The sequence below is a fragment of the Haliotis cracherodii genome, unplaced genomic scaffold (assembly GCF_022045235.1).
Source record: "Haliotis cracherodii isolate W230 unplaced genomic scaffold, xgHalCrac1.p SCAF_3, whole genome shotgun sequence".
NCBI lineage: Eukaryota > Metazoa > Mollusca > Gastropoda > Lepetellida > Haliotidae > Haliotis > Haliotis cracherodii.
The window spans coordinates 1437432-1452480 of NW_027266286.1; the positions used below are offsets into that span (position 1 = coordinate 1437432).

General features: G+C 45.0%; 1 protein-coding gene across 4 annotated transcripts in view; it reads right to left on the bottom strand.

Moving 5' to 3' along the window:
- The window catches only part of LOC139474824 (uncharacterized), a 73414-nt gene that overhangs the window by 37091 nt on the left and 21274 nt on the right, over window positions 1–15049 (bottom strand). For 3 of the 4 annotated variants that reach the window (XM_071257956.1, XM_071257960.1, XM_071257959.1), the window contains exon 2: window positions 3215–3271. The exons of the other annotated variant lie outside the window; for it this stretch is intronic. The gene's annotated coding sequence lies outside the window, so the exon portion shown is untranslated. The remainder of the gene's footprint in view (window positions 1–3214; window positions 3272–15049) is intronic. 4 annotated transcript variants of the gene reach the window in all.

Consider the following 15049-nt stretch of genomic DNA (forward strand, 5'->3'; position numbering starts at 1 on the left):
GTTCATGTATGTGTGGATCATAAGGGGGTATGTGTGGATCATAAGGGGGTATGTGTGGATCATAAGGGGGTATGTGTGGATCATTACGGGGTATGTGTGGATCATTAGGGGGTATGTGTGGATCATTACGGGGTATGCTTGGATCATTACGGGGTATGTGTGGATCATTAGGGGGTATGTGTGGATCATTACGGGGTATGCTTGGATCATTACGGGGTATGTGTGGATCATTAGGGGGTATGTGTGGATCATTACGGGGTATGTGTGGATCATTACGGGGAATATGAAGTGTATCATCCAGCCGAGTCGTCCCCCTGGCACACACTCCTTGACACAGTCTTACACAATACTGACTGTAGTGAGCGCACCTGTTGAGTCAGTGTACCCGTGGACTACCCGTGGACTACCCGTGGACTACCCGCTTACCTGCTGTAAGTTGATACAACACGTAATGAGCCGCAGCTTGTCTCATTTATCAGAGATTGCGCTGGGTTGTGTCAGGTCATGTTGACAGCCCTCTTATGCGTGTATCCCCTTTAATGACAGGCAACGATAACACGAAGTGTGTACGCCAGTTGAAACAATGGTGGTCACATTAACTACACCACTGCAACATGACGCCTAAACATACTATCTGGCATCGAGACATTACTTGGCCTTCACGGGACATTTATAAACTAGTTTTGATTTTCAACAACCAGGGGAGATAACTCTTCGAGTGTGTACCAAGGGACAGAGTGAGGTGCACGTGTTATTCCAAGAAGCCAAGTGAGTGAGTGAGTTGGATTGAACGCCGCTTTTAACAGTTTTCCAGTCATATCGCGGCGTATGTGGGAGGAAAGCCCGAAGTGATGCAGGTCTGAGACGTTTACCACTTCGGTGAAACCGTCGAGCACGCCTATGGTACTGACAAACCAAGAAACCCAATTTAGGGCGAACCGGAATTCGAACCCACAATCATAGGTTTCTTTGCACAGCGAATCGCGGCGCCTTTGACGATGGGGCCACATGATGCCAATCACTGGATTGTCTGGTGCAGACTCGAATGTTTACAGACCGCCGTTATGTAGCTGAATATTGTTGAGAGCGGCGTTAAACAACAAACAAACATGTGATCTGTTGATATATCCTCTAGTCTTGAAGTCAGGGACGGTACATACACACGCAACTGGACAAAGGGTCCGAACACTCCATCTTGAAGCTCCTCCACTGGCAGAGCAATGTAAAGGAGGGCGATCACACAATCAACCTTATATCATGATAATATTTTTTTATATTTTACAGTCTCCGTGTTGTGAATGATATCTGTTGATATACAAGGACTGAAAGCCCAGGCCGTCCTTGCTTATTACTGAAAGCACTTTAATGTGTTTACTAGAAACCCGATACTGCAGGAATCGCAGCCCCAGTCGGGAGCGCGCGGTGCACCATAGATTGGAGGCCTGTTACAAGAATCAAAGAAACAAACTCGACAATCTAATTAAGACCTATTAGAGAGCGATGTTTGCATGCTGGTTCCTTCAGAAAATAGTCGATAATCCTTTTAAGAAAGCGAGCTGTTTGCCCGCCTCACAATGAGTCTCACGAGGCCTCATCAAGGTAGCATGACTGTCGCTGGTGTATCGACTGTCCAGAACACACGCCCATGTGCAACTGAAGACTGTCTATAGCACACTCCCACGTGCAACTGAAGATTGTCTAGAACACACTCCCACGTGCAACTGTAAACCGTCTAGGACACTCTCACACGTGCAACTGTAGACTGTCCAGAGCACACGCCCACGAGCAAGTGAAGACTGTCTAGAGCACACTCCCACGTGCAACTCTAGACTGTCTAGGACACTCTCACACGCGCAACTGTGGACTGTCAAAAACACATACCCACGAGCAACTGTAAACGGTCTAGGACACTCTCACACGTGCAATTTGCAGACTATCTGGCACACCATCCCTCGTGCTACTGCAGATGTCCGCTAAGTGACGCCTTGTTCAAGAAGTGTTTCTGGAAGGAGTGAAATCAATGATACACTGTAACAACTTACAGTCATTAAGGCAAGATACAAACAAACCAGACATTTCCTTCACGATTCTGTTACACTGTCGCTAAGACTTCGCAAGGAATGGGCTACACAAATAGATCCATGTTGGAAATCGAACCTGGAACTTAGACAGGTCATTGCAACAAATTAAGGAATCTATGTCCCCCGGTTCCGTCTCGGCCGAGACGTTGTAATAAGTGCCACGTGTTCAGATGCATGGTGCAGGGTGCTTGATGTATCCCACTAACTGAGTCAGTAGAGGAAGAACAGACTTGCCTGGGCTGCAGTCAATGCGCGGCCCTTCCCAGACAGGCCATCTGCCTGATGTGCTGAACATGTGCCTGGAAAATCTGGAGAGAACTTCAAGACTATCCTGCAATACCAATCAGTGAGTCAGTGCGTTGACGCTTGCTTCATGGTGAAAGCCACCTGCACGGGTATGGGGTGGACATACCAAGAATCATAATGCAAGAGAGTGAGTATTTCAGTTATACATGTACAGTGACCTATCATCTTTTTAGCACTTTGGTAAAAACCACGGTCACTTTATGTGAAGGATAAACGCTCCTCGGTCTTACATTGCCGATGCCCGATTGCCGAGGTCTTACTTCCTCGACTATAACCGAGGAGGAGTGCTAGATCTCACTTATAAATCTAAATGCAAGAAATGCCAGAAAAAAAAAGAAAACATCGAGATATCCTATATTCAAACAATACAGTGTGTCGCGGTATAAAAGGAATTCGATCAAAGCACGCGGGAGAAAACACGCGCAGCATGGATCAACTGGAGTCATGACATGTAACATTGAACAACTTTTCACATCACCTGCCCCGGTAGTTCAGTGGGAAAACATTGGGTTACAAAACTAAACAAGATATGTGAGGTTGCGGGTTCTATTCCCGTCATCCATAATGCAATCGTTCATTTCTTGTCTTCCATCTTGGAACATTGGACGTTTGAAGTACAAATTTCATTTACTACTCAACTCATCAGGTCTTACTAGGAAAAGGTGAAACCTCCAGAGAGGTTAAGACGAGATAGGAAGATACCTACACTACAAGCGGCAAAAGTGGCAGTAGGTTTATTAGTGCAGTCAAGCCAAAGTGATGGAGCCGCCTAAAGGCGATGATGCAATATGACCTGAAGGTGGTAGCCTATGTCAAATGGTACTTACAACTGCCAGAATTGTTGGACGCCAATCTGGACTGATATTCCTTGATCCACGCTGCACCTGCAACAAGACACGTTCAATACAACGTAGAGCCACACTCCCTGACATAGATACCACCTTATCCCTGGCAACATCCGTATGTCATAACAGATCAATACAACACTACAATCTGATCTACTGTGACGCGGCAACACTCAGCCCAGCATATATCTGGTCGGTCACCTCCTTGATCCTTCATCTGATGAAGAGGCAAGAAGTCGCCCCGAAACCTTGCGTATAAAGCAAACAGAAATTGAAAATCCATATTCCTCGTGTCCCTCTGTATTACATATTTCGTGTCTCTATAATACATATATCTCGTGTCTCTCTGTAATACATATATCTCGTGTCCCTCAGTAATACGTACATCTCGTGTCTCTGTGTAATACATATATCTCGTGTCCCTCAGTAATACGTACATCTCGTGTCTCTCTGTAATACATATATCTCGTGTCTCTCAGTAATACGTACATCTCGTGTCTCTCTGTAATACATATACCTCGTGTCTCTCAGTAATACGCATATCTCGTGTCTCTCAACAATACATATATCTCGTGTCTTTGCCATACCTATTTTAGATGCACGTCAGACTCCTATCCTGTATGTTCTCGAATGACCTTCCAGAACGGCGTTCAGATACATCGACACCGTGTAAATAGCTGCTGTGTGAGTCAGACTGACCACGGCCTATAGCCTATACCTGTACATCAGCATGAAAGGTAATGTATATTTAATTCTTGTCATTCACTGTTATTCACCAAACAGCAATGTCCACGCCTAGATTTCTCACCATCTGAAAACGGCTCCGCTGGGGTACCACCAGCCCCGATCGGTTGCCCGGTATGATATAGACATGTCCCACTTCAAGCTCACCACCAACATGTTTGTTACAAGAACTTGAATACGTCTTTGTGTATAATCTCTGTGTTGTTGACGTAAGAACGTCCCAGCTCTGTTGTCCTTCTACAAAGGTCAGCGTGACCCAGTTCTCCGTGATCTCCATGAAGGGATTAGTAAGTGATATTGCTATTTGTACATGGACGGTATTGCCACTTTCTCTCCTCTCTCTCTGGGTGTTGACAGACCGGGCGACCGGGAACACCGACAGTGTCACCAGGTGTCACCAGGTGTCGTCTTACATTGCCCATAGACAGGTATGGTAAAACTGTGGGTCAGGAGTGTATCTCCGTAGAACACGAGGTGGGATGTAACAGAAGGTATTGTTCTGGTGTAAGGACAACTTAAACATTGAAGCAGAGATTTTAAGATCTGACTCTGGTCTGATTGTGTGAAACAAGTGTAATAAACTATGACATTATTACCATTCAGACATAGGGAGTAAAATGCAGAAATTCCCACGGTCTGCAAATGAGAGAATATATGGAGCTGGGGGGAGAGTAGTCCCCATGGTCTCCTAGTGTGCTGGCCTACCTTTGGGTCCCGGCGACCTGTAGACCGATTTTTATATTGATCTGTCAAAAAGTAGTCATACCATTTTTCTGCTGTATGCTAGTTTTCCATAAAAATCTGTGATAATTTAGTCATTATACTGTCCATCGTCGACAGGTTCCCATGGCACCGCGGGACAATGTGAGGAGATTGCACGTGCTGTATCTGTGGATACATTGAGATGTCAAAGGATTGTGATCTGGATCAGATTATGTAAGCCCTTGTTTGGGGCGGTGGGGTAGCCTAGTGGTTAAAGTGTTCGCTCGGCACGGAGAAGATCCGAGTTCGATTCCCACAAGGGTACAATGTGTGAAGTCAATTTCGGGTGTCTCCCATCGAGATATTGCTGAAATATTGCTAAAAACGGCGTAAAACCATACTCACCCACTACTACTACTACTACTACTACTTCTACTACTACTACCACTGACGTAAAAACATAGTCATTCGCTTGTTCAGGTTTGATAGGTCCTTAGAACATAACCTCCGAGGTCAAGACACACGAATCTAGCACATGACATCAATGCATATGAAACTCCAAGACGCGATCAATGCATATGAAACTCCAAGATGCGATCAATGCATATGAAACTCCAAGATGCGATCAATGCATATGAAACTGCAAGATGCGATCAATGCATATGAAACTCCAAGATGCGATCAATGCATATGAAACTCCAAGATGCGATCAATGCATATGAAACTCCAAGGTGTATATGAAACTAGGCGAAGGCATCAATGTGTGTACACATTACTGATAGTATTAAGGCATGATAAACTCCAAGAGGGCGTCAAGCGATGTGAAGTTTACATATGTCGTCAATGTAGATACATAGACAGAGCTACTATAAGGGATATATAACTCACAGATGACATCAAGGAGTATGAAACTGTAGCCCTCTACAAGCTCTACCTCCACAACACTGATCAACAAATCAAATACCGTCGGTAAACATAAATGATCCATTCTTCTTGTCTTAATAGATTGCCAATAACCCGAAGGGCTATCATATTTAATACACCCAAACAACGTTGTGTCAGCCAAGAGACGGGCAGTCTGGATCAAAGCACTTCACCTTATCGTTATGATCGATTACCTCAATACGATGTTCGTCCACTGTAAAGATACCTAGAGAGTTGGGAACTGACCTCATGTCAGTGTGTGAATTTGGGTAACGCTGGTTTCAACAGTATTCCAGTTAATCACGGCGTGTCAGCTTAATGTGGGAGGAAAGCCCGAGGTGATGCAGGTCTCAGACCACTTTGATGAAACGCACGAGCACGGGTATGGTGCTGACAAACCAAGAACATAATCAGGTCGGACTGGGATTCGAACCAACGATAATAGTTTTCTGGCATGGTGTGGGACTCAACCCTACAGCGAATTGTGGCGCCCTCGGATACTGCACAACCCGTGGCCCCGTGTACTGTATCTGTGTACATAATCTCCTGAATTAACCGACTCTTGTTCACCAATATACACATTACTCATTGAGAAGCTATTCGCCCACACACGGAGACTCAATACTGTACTGTGACGGTACCAATATCCACTTTACACCGACATGTCATATTTGTACGGTGAGCTTAATGCCATATTTACAACGAGGAGGTAATATGACAAACTACCACGAGGACAAATACATATTATCATCATGGCATATATCAAGTGTTGAAATTTGAAGTGGTTTAGGGGCACTGGGTTTGTTTGTTTGTTTCCACACCTCGATGAGGGGATTACAGACAATAACAACCACCTGTCCCCCCTCGCCACACGCCTGTCTAACCATCAATTTGTCACTAAACATACATATGACGGACAATATGACCGCAACATGTCGACGGTGGTCACGCGGAGGACGATGTAGCTGACGTGCATGACGTTGTTTCAACAGATCACGACTTTATTCTGGTGATCAAAGAGGTTTGTATTGACAGCTTGTTCTAGGTAACTGGCATATTGACTGTGGTGATAAACGATGTATTTACCGTGTCAGTGACCGTTTGTCTCGCACCTCATTGTTTTCTACGTGTAACAAATCATACACAGTGTAACACCGTTCATCCGGACGGTATCGTTTTCAATTGTCCAGTTTAAACAGAGGTCTGGATTTGTAAGATTATAGAAGGGGGTAAGAATATATGACATAAGGATAATGTTTGAACGAAATAATAGTCTTTGTCGTATCTATTTCGGAATATTAACTGCAGTGCGGTATTGACATTTTAGTATGTTGCAGTCGCCTTCTGTGTTATCAGATATTTGAATGAAGTGAGTGAGTGAGTGAGTTTACGCCGCCTCTAGCAATATCTAGCTATACCTATAACTCATACACGAGCAGAAAAAAGCAACTGTGCTTCATATAAAGTTCAATGAAATATAATTTATTCTGAAAATATATGATGCAGGGTCGTAATTCACAATGTACACGTGCATGTTTGGATGTTTGCGTGTTTTAAGTGAACACAGAACACAATGAGTGTTCGGCTATCACGTGCTCATCAAGCCACTTTTGTTTATAGCAAATCTGGCTTACAAAGTGCCACGGCTTGCTGTAAATCAGCGTCTACGTGCCGTGGGTATGCTGCAAACAGGAATGGCATAAAACAATATCATATCTTTGCTCCACAGCAGGGCAACACTCATGACTTGCCACAGGCGGGTCGTTTACGTGTGGCGTCACGTCTACAGGACAACCAAATTCGGTTGGTGCATCTACGGAATCAATACCAAACTGCCACATGAACAATTTCCTGGGTTGAAACCAGTTAGTGAGCATGACACCCGGCCCCGACGTCCAGCGATACGCCAAATTGTGCTTCCACGTCACCGTCAGGCACGCTAGCTTGGTGTAGACAGCGTCTGAGGTTCAGACGACAAGACTGGTAGAGTATACTGTCCACAGATGAGTCAAAGTTTCATCCGGACGCTCTGATGGTCGTTGTAGGGCCTACAGACGTCCAGGGGAACGTCTTAGCGACGTTTGCGTTACTCAACGTCGTCAGTTTGGGGGTGGAAGTGTAATGGTATGGGTTGGCATCACAGCTCATGTGAAACCACAACTCACCATTGTTAATGGCAATTTAAGTATCGGGACTACATCGTTCGAGGTGAAGTTCTACCCGTTTGCGCAGATGCAGGGAGGTAACGTCACGTTGTAGCAGGATAATGCCCGCCACCTCGTTCCACGTGTTGTAACAGACTTTTTGAGGAAGCATAGCATTGCGCCTACGACAGGAACAGAACCAGTCAGTAATGCTAGTTCAGTTGGGCCAGTCATTGGCTCTCAACTGTAACCCCATTAGAATCCACAATGTGTCTACTAATATACGTTAGGACAACCGAGACGCCTTTACACTGCTCCAGGCTTGTGACAGGAGAGTGTCTGCCCGTCACATCTCCAGGGGGATAGATCGCTGGATCATGCATAACCTTATATAATTATCTCCCCTTGTTAAGGTAACCCGACGTTAACATGCAAGATTATGTCGGGGTCACTGAACCGCAGGAGGTCACGTCAGTCACACAGGTCGTCAATGTCAAATCAGCATTTCTCAACCATGCGGAAATTGAAGCAGATCAAAGGATTTGCTATTTATTGGCGGGAAAATATGTTGACAACGACCGGGTTATTATGAGAGGGCGTTTATTGATGGTTATCTAGCAATGTTTGAAGGGGGTTGCCTTGACTGAGTTAATAATTACGTTCGGTTCTCCTAAAAAACTAACTATTTAATGACATGTTGACTGCAAACAGTATACTTATGTACCTCGACACAGACTGAGCCCAATGTCTACACATAAGAGCTAAGTCTATACCAGTAAAACACTCTCATAGTTTAAATGATAGTCTGTACTGACTACGATAGAGCTTAAGAATATGATAATATAAATAAGTTATCAGGCCTGTGTGTTTGGGAATGGTAAATGTTGAATTCAGTTAGCCTTGGTTTATTTTTAACACAGGATATTACCATCCCCAAACACACAAACGTGATGACCTGTTTATCATATACATGTAATGTCATTCCTAAATTCTATCGCCTAAAACAGTATTCTCACCTCTCTCTACCCCAACATTGCAATGTGCGCGCTAGTACACTACGTCACAAGGTTAGTGATAAGTTAGTCGGACAGTGACTACAGGAAATATAACTGTCCCAACTGAAACTATTTAGATACTGATTTATGGTATCCCATACGAATATTTTCACAATGATCACGGAACCACACAGCACATGTGCCCAGATCCCGACAAGTGCCAAGCCATGTTTATTTGTAAACACTGAAAGTACTACCTACCTGACCGTTTTATTTGCATCTTTATCAATAAATGACCACAACGGATACCGTGTGTCTTTGTCATGCCGAAAAACCTATCCATTATATGATTCGAATAATATATTTTGTTGTGATAATGTTAAAACAGATACGGGGAGATAGGTTGCCTAGCAATGCTGGTCATGGCGTGCCTTCCGGAATCGGGGAGGAAATCCCGAAGTGATCTTCCACTTTTGAGAAACTACGAGGTTGATGTGGACAAACCAAAAATGATGGTCAGGATGAATCTAATCCACAATCATAGGATAAGTTGTCCTGTAAAGTTAATCCTATAGTGAATTAATACACACTAGTCCTGTATACCAGGTATAATGACAATGGCTGTCAGTGTGAAGTACCCGGCTTCGTATCAAGTGTCACACTGGCTGTGTAATACCAGCAGCTAAGATCATGACTCACGGCACCCAAGGAGTGCATATATCAACCGACAACAGACTATTGACGTCGTGATGTCTCAGTGGACACCACTCCTATCTTCTCCAACTGGGGGGCACGGGTGGCCCAGTCGTCTAAGGCGCCGCGATTCGCTGTGCAGAGTTGCATCCCTTGGGCACGCCAGAAACCTGTGATTGTTGGTTTGAATCCCGGTTCGCCCTGATTATGTTTCTAGGTTTGTCATCACCATACCCGTACTCGTGGGTTTCACCGAAGTGGTAATCGTCTGAGACCTGCATCACTTCGGGCTTTCCCCCCACATCAAGCGGCGTTAAACCCAACTCAATCACTCTTCTCCAACTCGAATGACCCGTCTTTAATCAGATGGTACAATCTCATTTAACCCCGATCCTAGTTCTCGCCACCGCTGAACAAAGATCCGAGGACATCCCATTTCAGGTCACGTTAAGAACGACCGTTCATCCAATCAATCAGAGCGTCGCTTCACAGATCAGGAAAGGGACGTTCGGAATGTTCTCTAATCATGCAACCTCGATAAAGCTAACACCGGGTATTCTGCACGACAGTTACGGGCTGTATAACTGAATCCGATAAAATCATCGTCTATCTGTCCCTTCAGTGGGATAATCATTTGAACGAAAGAGACTTGGCATAGCCCGAGGGCTTGTACTGCCATACAATCCCGGCCATTTATATGACAATCGGGAATGTTCTCTTGTTCGGTTTTTCAAATTTTGAATCAAGAACTAATCGAATCGTTTTTGTTGTATCGTCAAATTATTTTTCAAAGTGTAGTCTGGAATGGATGTCGCCAGTTTGAAACGTGTACCGCGTATCTCGAGAAAGCTGCTTTCTGATTGGCTAATGTCGACTTCCTGTTAGTTGCTTCATTGGTCGGTCAAAGTTCGCGGAAGGTCGTTCTGACGTGACCTGTAAGGGGATGTCCTCAGATCTTTGTTTTGTGGAAGCAAGAACTAAGATCTGATTTTAGAGAAATTGTCAGATGGTACAGCCCCCCTAAAACTATAGAGTAACTCTCTGAAACAAAACATGTATGGTTGAAGTGAAACACAAGTGTCCGCTATGCTTCCATCAGCACCATTGTATCCCTGTACTATCACCCTTCATCATGTCATCATAATCATCATCACCATAATCCTTCATTGCTCACAGCGCCCCTCCACAGTGTCTGTCAATACTAGCATCTAACTCTCTCTAAAGACTCTTACGGCTATCTGAAGATCTGGGGTTCGAATCTTAACACAGGCCTCAGAACTGACACAGACTTCAAGTGAAGTGAGGTCCTACCAGGATGTTAATTTTATGTTCAGAAGACAGCCATTGTTCCGTTCTTCAAGGGAGACCCTGCTGTCTTCAAAGGACCTTTGCTTCTTTGCAACCAGTTCACTTCAAGAGAAATGCACTTTATATTCCATGGCGACGGTGGTCACGACAATGGTGACACGGCATGTGGCCCGTGTGATGTTCTCTATCATCGTGTTCATCAAGTGCTGGATCAGATTACGTGGTGGAGATCGGAAGTCACTTGATGGGACGCACCGATGTCTGAAAACATGGCTTAGCATAAAGACATCGGTCGCCTGTTAAAGCTCACCGGTTAAGCAGAAAGTTGATTTTGCAGACCAGAGTAAGAGAGTAAGATTTTGAGCCGTTTTCAGCAATAAACCAGGAATATCACGGCGGGGGTAACAGAAATGGGCTTCACACACTGTACCAATATGGGGAATCGAATCCTGGTCTTCGGCGTGATCTACCCCAACAGGGAAACAGGGCGTGTATCCATGGATCCTCATACCGCTAAGGGCAGAAGGTCAAGTTATTTGTGTTGGTGGGGCTGTTTGGTAGCCTAGTGGTTCAAGAGAGTGGTTCAAGAGTTAGCTCACCACGCTCAAGACCCGGGTTCGATTCCTCATATAGGAACAATGTGTGAAGCCCATTTCTTGTGTCCCCACCCGTGATATTGCTGGAATATTGCTAACAGCGGCGTAAAACCATACCCAAGGGTGCGATAGACTCTGGTCTGTCAGTACCATTCTGCTGGGCTGTGTACACCTCACACTAATCCTTATCAATATAATGCCACATTAACCTGCCAGTGTTTTAATGGTATCGCTATAAACACGAAATTTGAATTTCAAACAGCATGAAATGATTTTATGATACCATTTGTATCCTTTATATGAATTACGTATATATCTATATCCGGTCATGAATATTTCCGTCTGATACACAAATCTTTTAGGTGTAAATCTGTTTATATATACAAATCGACATGTTTTCATAAACTGAAACATATTTTGAAATTAAGGATATTTTCACTTATTGTATTCTGAGTGCGTTCTACGTGTGCTAACATGTCAGTATCAGGTGGTCCGCACCGTGCTTCTGCATTACCATAGTTGTTAGCGTCTGCACCCTGCCTCCCACAGATGTCAATCACTGGATTGTCTGGTCCAGACTCGATTATTTACAGACCGCCGCCATATAGCTGGGATATTGCTGAGTGTGTCTTTTAAAAGCAAACAAACAAATCTCACAGATCGTGATTCAACTAAAATAGACTCACGCATTCGGGGGCACGGGGCCCAGTTTAGGTCGCAGTAATATTGCGTCCCTTAGGCGTGCCAGGAACCTATGATCCTGGGTCCCGGACCTGTCTTTCTAGCATGTCAATATACCGCACGACGACAGACGGTGTTCAGATTGACTAGAAACTGTAAACAAAATATGCTTTGAGCTGTGGTAGCCATGCGTGCCCTTTGTAAAACAACATGCAAGCAAAAAAAACTGTATACAATCTATGAAGAATCCAGATATGGGCAGCATGTTACGGCGTTTGGTTTCTAAGAAGGGCGCTGGTCTGGTCAGCATGTGATGGCGTGTAGTTCTATGAATGACCCTGGTCTGGTCAGCATGTTACGGCGTGTGGTTCTATGCAGGGTGCTGATCAGCATGTTATGACGTGTGGTTCTATGAAGGCTGCTGGTGTGGGCAGCATGTTACGGCGTGTGGTTCTATGCAGGGTGCTGGTCAGCATGTTACGACGTGTGGTTCTAAGAAGGGCACTGGTCTGGTCAGCATGTGATGGCGTGTAGTTCTATGCAGGGCACTGGTGTGGGCAGCATGTTACGGCGTGTGGTTCTATGCAGGGCGCTGGTTATGGCAGCATGTTACGGCGTGTGGTTCTATGCAGGGCACTGGTGTGGGTAGCATGTTACGGCGTGTGGTTCTAAGAAGGGCGCTGGTCTGATCAGCATGTTACGGCGTGTGGTTCTATGCAGGGCGCTGGTGTGGGCAGCATGTTACTGCGTGTGGTTCTAAGAAGGGCGCTGGTGTGGGCAGCATATTACTGCGTGTGGTTCTATGCAGGGTGCTGGTCAGCATGTTACGACGTGTGGTTCAAAGAAGGGCGCTGGTCTGGTCAGCATGTTACGGCGTGTGGTTCTATGCAGGGCACTGGTGTGGGTAGCATGTTACGGCGTGTGGTTCTAAGAAGGGCACTGGTGTGGTCAGCATGTTACGGCGTGTGGTTCTATGCAGGGCGCTGGTGTGGGCAGCATGTTACGGCGTGTGGTTCTATGAATGACCCTGGTCTGGTCAGCATGTTACGGCGTGTGGTTCTATGAATGACCCTGGTGTCATGTTGTAGAGTACTGTACCATGATGAGAAACACTTCCGCATCTACCTCGTTTTTACTGAGTTAGACAGACCTGACCTATTAAAATCCCTTATACATGACACTCGCTACATTTAACAACCACCAGCTGACATCCACTCCACCGGAGCGTGGTGACATTCCTAAGTCTGACACAGCCGTGGGAGGGGGCCGGGCATGGGGCAGGGGGGAGTGGGTGTTGACGAGGGGACCTTAGAGGTAATACATACACAATTCTATTTTTGAACTGAATTAAATTGTGTTGGCTTTCTTTTATAGGTGCATTTCATACAGGAATTGGTGTTGGGGCGATGAGTATATCCTTTTGTGGTGCGAAATGGGTTGCGTAATATTTTATTGGTTTTTAACTGTACTTGAGGAGAAGGTTGAGTGAATGTCTCAGTCCTTCTGAATGACATCATATATAACTATAGGATCATATAGAGAGTAGTACCTTATTTCGTCAAGACAAGGGACGGTCGGGTAGCCTAATGGTTAAACCGTTCGCTCGTCACGCTGAAGACCCGGGTTCGATTCCCGACATGGGTACAATGTGTCTATCCCATTTCAGGTGTCCTTCTCCGTGATATTGCTGGAACATTGCTAAAAGTGGCGTAAAAACCATACTCACTCCCTCACTCACTCGTCAAGACACACCCGGCAGGTACTTTTCCGATATAATGACGGAGCGTTAATGGGAGACCCAACGTCTGTTTGGACGCGGCGTCTATCGGATGCATGACGTCTATTGAGTGAATGAGTGAGTGTTGTATAACGCCGCAGTCAGCAGTATTTCAGTTACATCACGGCGTGTGTGGACCAGGCAAACCTTTGATTGAAAGCATGAACAACGGGCAACGCCGTCGGGGTCTGTCAAGTCAGAGAACCTGGGGGACAGGATCCTGACAGGCAACTAGGGCCGAGTCTACACGGGACTTCCCCAGATACCGACATCTAGAAGAGGACATACAGTATACATATATACATAACACTTTACGCTATCTAATAGAGGACATACAGTATACATATACATACCAGTTTAGGGTATCTAATACCTTCATGAACATGCACATGGGTTGAGACAATCCATATGAAGAAGATAAATGGACGTAGGATTTGTCAGTGGGACCGCTCTTATACGTAGATAAAAACGCCGTTTACATCAGTGAACTCTTAAACGTATATAAAACATCCTTGAAAATCTCAAGTTTATGTATGTTTATGTTATGAATTATGTATAAATTCCCATGTACACCAACTAACCTCTGACATTGAAGGTTTGACAACACGGTGTCAGTGGAACACATGTCGGTGACAACATGGCTTCCAATGGTGATGGAACAAAACAGATGAATGAAGGTGTCTTGCACAAGACTTAATTACCATGGAAACTGCTGCCTTATTGAACCACTACAACAGCATATTGAACTAGATAAAGACGATTATTGATGTCATCACTTTTTCAAAACAAATACACGTTCCTGGGTTTGAATCCAAGATTCCCTCTGATTATGAGCGTTGTCTGGCAGTACAATGCAAGTGTTTTGTTTTTAACGTCTATGACCTGCGTTGTGTTCGGCTTTCCTACCGAGTCCTCCGACATGCCGTGAACAACCGCGAACCTCAACTCACTCGCTCACTCACTCACTCAAACAAAACACATGCTGGCATTTCTGTTGCTTCATAACATATCTTCAAAACTGTAATTATTTTGCTCAAATCATCCTTTATTTTCAGAAACAACGTTATTTGAAATGATAAATGATGATATTTCGTCTGACACTGATACTTAAGTTGATTGCCGCTAACAGGATGCCTCGTGATCTCGACACAGGATGAGGAGACGGCGGGGGCACCTCGCCACGCATCCATACCAGGGAGTCTGGGAAAGACTGACACAGGCTCCTGCCCATACACACACAGAGTTGCGTCCCT